We start from the raw sequence: 8,733 nt of genomic DNA on the forward strand, positions 1-8,733 counted from the left end.
CCATGTTACAGGGTCTCAAAATTCAACTCACACTGTGGGATGAATTGGGAGATTAGGATTGACATATATACACTAATATGTATAAAATAGATAACTAATAAGGACCTGCTGTATAAAAAAATAAATAAAATTCAAAAAAAAGAAGGTATCTTATAATAAATTCAGGTTTAACTAAAATTATATTTGACCTTAAAAAAAAAAATTCAACTCACACTGTTACTCAGATGCAGAGAGAAAAAGTAACAACTTCATTTTGTTACCATAACAAATATGATATTTCTCTGGATCCCCATCTGTTAGTAGCAGGAAAATTAAAAAACCAAAGATCCAATTCCGTCTAAATTCACTCTGGTCCAATAATTTAAATAGGCCCTTCAAGACTGTGCAATCTTTCACTAAAAAAAAATTTAAAAGGCTGGGTGTCTTACAAGCTGCCTCCTAAGATGTTGTCCAGGTGTGGAGAGGAGGGGTGTAGCTGAGACCTCATGGTGGATGTGAAGATTACGTTCTTTCCAACTCTGACCTCTTAGCTTCTGGAGTGCTTGTGCTTCACCATCATTTGAGGTTGTGTCTTACAGCTTCTGTAAATTCAGGATTTTGTCTCTTTGGGCTTGGGTCAGGCTCCATAGTGCTCCCTGAGTGACTAGGCCTCATCTCAGCTCCCACTGGCAACAAACCCTTGAGCCTCCTACATACACATCATTCCTCCAGCCCCCTGGACCAGGGCCTCCCCTCCCTCCAGCCTCTGCTGTGGCATCACCATGTTCTGCTACAGCAGGCCTGTTGGCATCTCCACTTGCTCTCAGAGCCTCCCTCTGCAGGTGGGATGTAGCCAAGCCCTCGGCTGGAGGTGCTTTCCTTATAAGGTCTCATAAGAAGAGTGGGGGCAAGCATTTATCTCATGTCCTTAATTGTCATGGAGGATGGGCAACAGTGGAAAGGAGCTTGCTGTTGGGCCTGCATTTAACTGCAAGGAGCTATCTACCCACAAAGGGACCTATATATCTCTTATAGTTATGTAAGTCTCAAGAGAGCCCCAAACCTCTGACTAGCATGTAACTTGGAGAAGTGAAAGTATATCATTTCAGGAAAAGTGACATGGACTCTGACTTCTGGAAATTAATGGAATAAACGTCTATTAACTAGCTCTGTTTTCCTCCTGTCTTGAATTGTGAACTTTTTAGTCCCACTGAGCACAGTGCTTAACACATGGCAAGTTCAACACATTACAACATACCAGGGCATGAATGAATGAGAAGTGTTCATCCACAATTCAGTTTCTCTCTTACTGGTTCAGTAAACTCCAACAAAGCACTTATTGATCATATACTGGATGTTTATCCCTGATTAAAGATGTGACAAGAGACCTGTGTTTTATGAACATCCATTTTCTCTCACAGAAGACTAAATCCTCTGCCACCAAAATACTTCAAGGCTCAACAGCAATGTTAACAGAAATCAACATGAGCACGTAGGGTGAGAGAACTGGTCCAGAGTGATGGTACAGGCTAAAAAGAATTGAGCTCAAATTTCAGAGCCGGAAAAGAAATAGATTTTAACCAAAGATAAGTATTTCCCAAACTCAGTTTGTGGCAAATAAATTCATGGCAGCTCCTCTGTGGTAGAAGTAGACACAGATAAAAATCACTAGACCAGGGCTTCCCTGGTGGCGCAGTGGTTAAGAATCCGCCTGCCAATGCAGGGGACACGGGTTCGAGCCTTGGTCTGGGAAGATCCCACGTGCCGCGGAGCAGCTGGGCCCATGAGCCACAATTACTGAGCCTGCGCGTCTGAAGCCTATGCTCCGCAACAGGAGAGGCCGCGATAGTGAGAGGCCCGTGCACCGCGATGAAGAGTGGCCCCCGCTTGCCACACTAGAGAAAGCCCTCGCACAGAAACGAAGACCCAACACAGCCATAAATAAATAAATAAACAAATACTTTAAAAAATAATGACTCCCTTCTTTAAAAAAAAAAAAAAAAAAAATCACTAGACCAGGGCTTCCCTGGTGGTGCAGTGGTTAAGAATCCGCCTGCCAATGCAGGGGACACAGGTTCGAGCCCTGGTCTGGGAAGATCCCACATGCCGCGGAGCAACTAAGCCCGTGCGCCACAACTACTGAGCCTGCGCTCTAGAGCCCACGTGCCACAACCACTGAGCCCACGTGCCACAACTACTGAAGCCCGGACGCCTAAAGCCCGTGCTCCGCAACAAGAGAAGCCACCGCAATGAGCAGCCCCCGCTCGCCGCAACCAGAGAAAAGCCCGCACGCAGCAACAAAGACCCAACACAGCAAAAAATAAAAATAAAATTTTTTTAAAAATCACTAGACCAACCCAATTCATCTGATGACAATCACAGCAGCTAAAAAAACCCCTTTCTGCTCCCTCTGCATTTATTTCCAGGAGCAGATGCTCATGGCTTCACAGAAAACCCTCTGTGTGTATCCTGCTTCCAATGCCCAGTGTTTCTGTTCTGTTTGGAATTATTTAGGCCTTTAGGCATTAGACTCTCTTCCCATACCTGCCTCCTCCCCACCGTCCAATTGCTTTCTTCTGGTCCTTATATCCAGAATTGCAAAAGAAAATAAATATCTCAGCTCCCACTGGCTACAAACCCTTGAATCTCTTTCTCATCACTTTTCCAGATGAGAGGTTTGGAGGGGAGGCAAGAGAGGAAGAATTTTTTTTTTTCCTTTTCAATTAATTTCCATTTCTTTCAAGTCTGAGTAAACTCTGGGCACAGAGCAACCAGGATGATATGATTATGGAAACTATTAATCTCTCCATCAAAGGAGAGCCAACTCGTGGTTACGGAGCAGCTGGCACGTTCCTCCAAAGGGCTTCTGCAGCATGATCCTCCTGGTTTCCTTTGGGCTGTAAGTGCTCAGGGCACGACCTGTGGCAACTTCCTAAAAAGATAAAATAATCCTTGAGTGCTTTGTGAGTTGTTCTGGAAAACTGTGTTTTCCAGCAATTGCCCTAAAGAAATTGCCAAACCACATTAAAACATGTCCAAATAGAAAAGAAAGAGAAAAATCTACTAAGATTTTCAGATCACTCAAGACTCATCCAAAAATGTGAAATTTGGATTTGTAAAGACCATTCAGATATCACTTGATGTGGGCAACAAGCAAAGGGGTGCATTTGGAGCAGGAAGTCTCTAAACTGCTTTAAATATTGAATACTATAATCATAAAAATTAAAGGAACTTCTATAAGTTACTTAGGACACACAGGACAGGTACCTGCTTTGTCCAAACGTAAAAAGAAATTAGAGAATTCAATTTGGGGACTTTGTTCCAGGATCCAAAACATCAGCAGATTTTTTTTTTTTTTCCTACCAGTGGTGACAGAATACAGGCTTCTCTGTGATGGAGAAGTTAAAGGACATAAGTTTGCTCCAGTAGAAGTGCTTGCTGACTGGCCACGTGACTGCTTGTTCCTGGGTAACACCAGTTGCATTGTGAAAAAAGCACACTCATAGGTTTACAAATGCCACCAGCCTTCCCAAATACAGTTCCTAGGAGAGTTAATTTCCAAAGATGCCAAATTCCTCAAATGGTTATGGGGTCAGTAGGAGCCATTCAAAACAAAATTACATGATCCTACATCGATTGAGTGACTTTTATACGCACTCTCTTGAACTGTGGACTATGATAAATATAAGTTCCCCACCAACCCACACACCTTGCTTTCAACATACACTCCTTCGCGGAAGCAAGCCCATACTTCAGGAAGTCAAGCTCCTCCAGAATACAGAAAGCCTCCTTCTCCTTTCTTCTCACTATCTCGTTGTTGGAGTTTGCACGCACAATGGGCCTGAGCAGGAAACTGTCAGTTCTATGAAGGGACTGTTCCCAAAAACGCTTCAATTTCTCATGTAATCATATAAACCCTGAATGGTAAGGGGGAAAACCCATAAAAGTAATTATAAACAGATCCCGCGATGTCAAAGGAAAAGCAGCTAGAGTTTAATAAGGCTTTCTTTTATTACAATAGACTTGACGTCATTATTTATTATTTCCAATACTAAAACACAAAGACACTTGCTACATTGTGGACTCGGATGAAAAGGACATGTGGACTTTCCTGAGTATTTTAATATCCTCTTATTGACAATAGATAGAAGATCTGAACAAGGACTGGAAACAGGAAATGATTTTAGTGATTTCATTACAGTAATAGAGAAAAGCACTTCCAATGGCAGAGATTGGCAGATGGTCTCCTAAGGCTCCAACTTCTAAACAGCCTGCAGGTCAACAAGCCCAGTATTGATACAAGCTCAGTATGTAATTAACTAGGCGTCCTAGTGAGCAGAAATGTTTTTATAAATATATGCTGTAGCCTTAGCAGTGGAACACGGGAAGCTGGTGTTTAAAAGTTAATTTAAAAAACCATTGCACAGGAAAGGTATTTAGAGGCAGCAAGAGGCATACAGTAAGACTGCAGCTAGAGATGTTGATATGATTTGTACTTGATGTTCTAGTACAAATCACATTTGCAATGAAGTATCAAATATGGTGTATTTCACTTATCTCTAGTGAAAAATAAATGTGGTTGTAGAATTTTCAGATTTTTGAGACTTTTCAGATCTCATTCAAGAAAACCTAAAAAGCTTTGTAATATATTTTGAAATCATGAAGTGCGATGCCTCCAGCTTTGTTCTTTTTGCTCAAAATTGCTTTGGCTGGAGTCTTTTATGGTTCCATACAAATTTTAGGATTTTTTTTTCTATTTCTGTAAAAAAATATCATTGGGATTTTGATAGGGATTGCACTAAATCTGTAGATTACTTTGGGTAGTATGGCCAATTTAACAATATTAATTCTTACAATTCATGATCATGGATGTCTTTCCATTTGTGTCTGCCTTAATTTCTTTCATCAGTGTTTTATAAGTTTTTAGTGTACAAGTCTTTCACCTCCTTAGTTAAGCTTATTCCTAAGTATTTTATTCTTTTTGATGCTATTATAAGTGGGATTGTTTTAAAAACAGACATATAGACCAATGGAACAGAATAGAGAGCCCAGAAATAAACCCATACACATACAACCAGTCTTTGACAAAGGTGCCAAGAATATACCGTGGGGGAAGGATAGTCTCTTCAGTAAGTGGTATTGGGGAAAACTGGATATCCATGTGTATAAGAATGAAAATGAACCTTTCTCTTACATCAAACACAAAAATTAACTCAAAATGGATAAAAACATAAATGTAAAACCTAGACTGTAAAAACTCTGAGAAGAAAACATGGAGGAAAGCTTCTTGACAGTGGTCTTGGCAATAATTTCTTAGATATGACACCAAGAGCACAGGCAAAAATAGTCAAGTGGGACTACATCAAACTAAAAATCTTCTGCACAGCAAAGGAAACAGTCAACAAAATGAAAAGGCAACCTACGGAATGGGAAAAAAATATTTCCAAACCATATATCTGAGAAAGAGTTAATATTCAAATAGGGAAATCCTGCAACTCACTAGCAAAAGAAACCCACAAATAACCTGATTAAAAATTTGACAAAGGAATTGAATAGACATTTCTCCAAAGAAGACGTACAAATGGCCGACAGGAATATGAAAAGGTACTCAACATCATTAATCATCAGGGAAATGCAAATCAAAACCAAAATGAGATATCACTTCACACTAGTTAGGGTGGCTATTATACATATACAAGTGTTGGTAACAAAAGATAAGGGTTAGTGAGGATGTGGAGAAAAAGGAACCCTTGTACACTGTTGGTGAGAATGTAAATTGGTGCAGCCACTGTGGAAAACAGTATGGAGGTTCCTCAAAAAATTAAAAATAAAAACTAGTCATACCTAGTCAGAATGCTGCACAAATAGAGAGTTTACACTGTTTGCAAACAGAAAGTGACATCTCAATAATATTGGGACAAGTCAGTCAGGGTTACTGTGCTCCAGATCAGTCTTATCCTGACAAAGATGGAAAAAAATCATTATTTTAGAAGAGTTGGGGGGTGGGGGATGAATTAACTATTCTCTTAGCTAAGTTACTTATGCTTCAGCAATCTCACTTCTGGGTATCTAACCAAAGGAACTGAAATCAGGATCTCAAAGAGGTATCTTGACTCTCATGTTAATTGCAGCATTCTTCACAAAGCCAAGACACAGAGGCAACCTAAATGCCCACTGACAGATGAAGAAAATGTAGCATATACATACAGTGGAATACTATTCAGCCTCTAAAAAGACTGGCATACTGAGACACTGCTTACATCAACTTCATTAACATTCCATTAGCCAAAGCAAAATGACTTTGCCAAGCTCAAAATCAAAGGACAGGGAAGCATACTCCATTCACCAAGAAGCCATGGCAAGAGAATGGATACACAGAGGTGAAGAACTGAGAACAATGATCTAATCTGCTATAAGCTGCATGACCTCCTCTGTTCTATGCAGACCAGCTTCTTTCCCTGTGACTCTGCAGAAAACTCTAGAATGCAAGCTCCATTGGGCAAGATTCTTGTCTTTGTCCACTACAATATTTCCAGTATGCAAATCCTGTCTGTTTAGTTGGCTGCTGTCTTCCTAGTATTTCGAACAATACTTGGTACATAGTAGACAATACACAGGACTGGCTGCCCCCAAATAGGGTCTTCAGCCTTGCAAGTCACATGATCTTTAGAGTCCAATGTTCCTGAACCAGTGTGATTTGCCCAGCTTGGATCAGGAATCAACCATACACTGTAACTGGAAGAAAAATGTAGGTAGGTCAGAGACAATTTTCAGAGAAGGGGGCATGGATAAGCAGATATCCCAGATGTCTACCCCACAGCATACATATGATGACCCTTCATGATCTGGTCCATGTCTACCTACAGGATGCAAGTATAATACAGTGGTTAAAAGAAAATGCTTTAGGGTCAGGCAGCCTGGATTCAAACCCTGGGTCAACTACTTTACTGTCTATATAACTTTGGCCAAGTTACTTAGTCACTCTGAATCTTCATTTCCCTATCTGTAAAATGGAAACAATTACCTTTTGAGATCGTTTCAGAGTTAAATAAGAAAATATATGTAAAGATCTTTATAGAGTGCCTGGCACACAGTAAACTCTCAATAAATGGTGGCTACGTCTACCAAGCATGTAGGTCTGGTGTCTACTACATTGCTCTGTATCCTCATACAAACTTTGTATCACATTCATTTTAATTTCCACTTTAGTTGACTGCATTAGGAGTGCACACTTAGCACAAAATAGCCAATCCACAGGCCAGTCAGTGACCCACAACTACCTGATGTACAGATCCTCTCCCTTTCAGGTCTGGTTTCAGTGTGGCATGGCCCCTTCCCAGAACTTTGTTTCTTGCCAGGGCCCTGAAGCATGGAAAATTAGAGTAAAATGAGAATGGCCTACTCCATGATGCTGCTAAATTATGTTAAGTCTTTTTTTGGCCGTGCTGTGCGGATTGCAGGATCTTATTTCTCCGACCAGGGATCTGGGCCACAGCAGTGAAAGCACCAAGTCCTGACCACTGGACCACCAGGGAATTCCCAAAATTAGGTTAAGTCTTGCAGGCCTAGACTTCTAAGGAAAACACAGCTGTAAAAAAGGGCAGTCACATGGGCACAATAATTATGATATTAGGAGTAGCCTAATAAAATCTTTAGCTTTGAAAACTAACTAGAAACCCATGGAAGCTCTTCAGCTTTTATATTATAGATGCTCCCTGAGTTGCACAAAATTTGATTTATGCAAGTTTGATTTTATGCATATTAACCTAAGGTACATCATAATATTTTAGCAACGCAGCCTTTGAATTCTACACAGAGATACAGAGCAGTCTGGCTGACGAACAAAAACCATGAGGTAGAATGGAAGGCTGGAAGCATCCACCACAAGGTCTCCTCTTGCTTCTAGTCTTAATCTGATATCTTGGGTTGCTGCTTTAGGTCTGGCCTGGCCCTCAGGACTACACTGACCCAGTCTCTTGTAGGCTTGACTAGCCCAATGAATAAGCACTGGACACAGGCAGTGTCTAATAATCTGTCCATCTCTAAAATTCTATGATTCTGCCTCTCTCTCTTAGTCTCCTCTACCCATAAAATATACCATTAAAGATCACCAATAAGAACTTTTGTTAGTGGGACTTCCCTGGTGGCGCAGTGGTTAAGAATCCGCCTGCCAATGGAGGGGACACAGGTTCGAGCCCTGGTCCGGGAAGATCCCACATGCCGGAGAGCAACTAAGCCCGTGTGCCACAACTACTGAGCCAGCGCTCTAGAGCCCATGCTCCACAATGAGAGAAGCCACCATAATGAGAGTACCTCGCACCGCAACGAAAAGTGGGCCCCACTCAACACAAAGAGAGAGCTAGACTAGAGAAAGCTTATGCACAGTAACGAAGACCCAACACAGCCATAAATAAATATTTTTAAAAAAGAACTTTTGTTAGTAAAAGTACCCCACTGTGGTGCTAAAACATATATGACCTCAGTTCCTAACTGGTTAATAGTCACTCACATTCCTCATAATAAAAGTCTCATTGTCAAGTCAGTTAAAACAGTGAAGATAATAATTTTTACATAATTGGTTATATACTGATGATAATCTTTTCTATCAAGTATTTGTGTTGGTTTCAACTGTGCTGAATTCAATAGTATTTAATGCTAATACAATAGTGTGAGTTTTATTTAGACATAAAAGAAACAAGCATCATTTGTAATTAAATTCAGGTTTAAAATTATGTGTATGATTTACTTGCTTTT

Source organism: Eubalaena glacialis, chromosome 10 (assembly GCF_028564815.1).
Source record: "Eubalaena glacialis isolate mEubGla1 chromosome 10, mEubGla1.1.hap2.+ XY, whole genome shotgun sequence".
Taxonomy (NCBI): domain Eukaryota; kingdom Metazoa; phylum Chordata; class Mammalia; order Artiodactyla; family Balaenidae; genus Eubalaena; species Eubalaena glacialis.